Source organism: Penaeus monodon, chromosome 24 (assembly GCF_015228065.2).
Source record: "Penaeus monodon isolate SGIC_2016 chromosome 24, NSTDA_Pmon_1, whole genome shotgun sequence".
In the NCBI taxonomy this organism is placed as follows: domain Eukaryota; kingdom Metazoa; phylum Arthropoda; class Malacostraca; order Decapoda; family Penaeidae; genus Penaeus; species Penaeus monodon.
The window spans coordinates 37,853,694-37,854,154 of NC_051409.1; positions in this window are offsets into that span (position 1 = coordinate 37,853,694).

The window sequence follows — 461 nt, forward strand, 5'->3', positions numbered from 1 at the left end:
CGTATCGACTTCGTGCATATTTTTAGTCATGCAAACAAATATTTTTTCAAAGCTTATGTGCATGTGAGAGACCCGTTTCTTCGAGAGAATGAAGGAGAATGCGTGTTACAGTTAAGGACTTGTTCATGCATTCCGCAACTGCATGCAACTGCAACCAGTCAATAACATGGTCATGCAATGGAGTCTGTTTTCTTTTATTTGGGTTCAATCTTCTAGCAAACATACTGCGACTGAGTATGAATGATGTGATAAGATATGCATCAGAATGAATAACATTGCAAGACGCAGATGTGAATGCCTAAGAATCATATCAAATGAGAATGAATAAGATTACAAAATATAAAAAAAAAAAATGTATATAACATTACAAGATATTAATGAAAATTGATAAAATTGTAGACAAGGGCGATAATGAATAATATTGTATGATATTTAGATATCATTACACGTTGTATATAAGG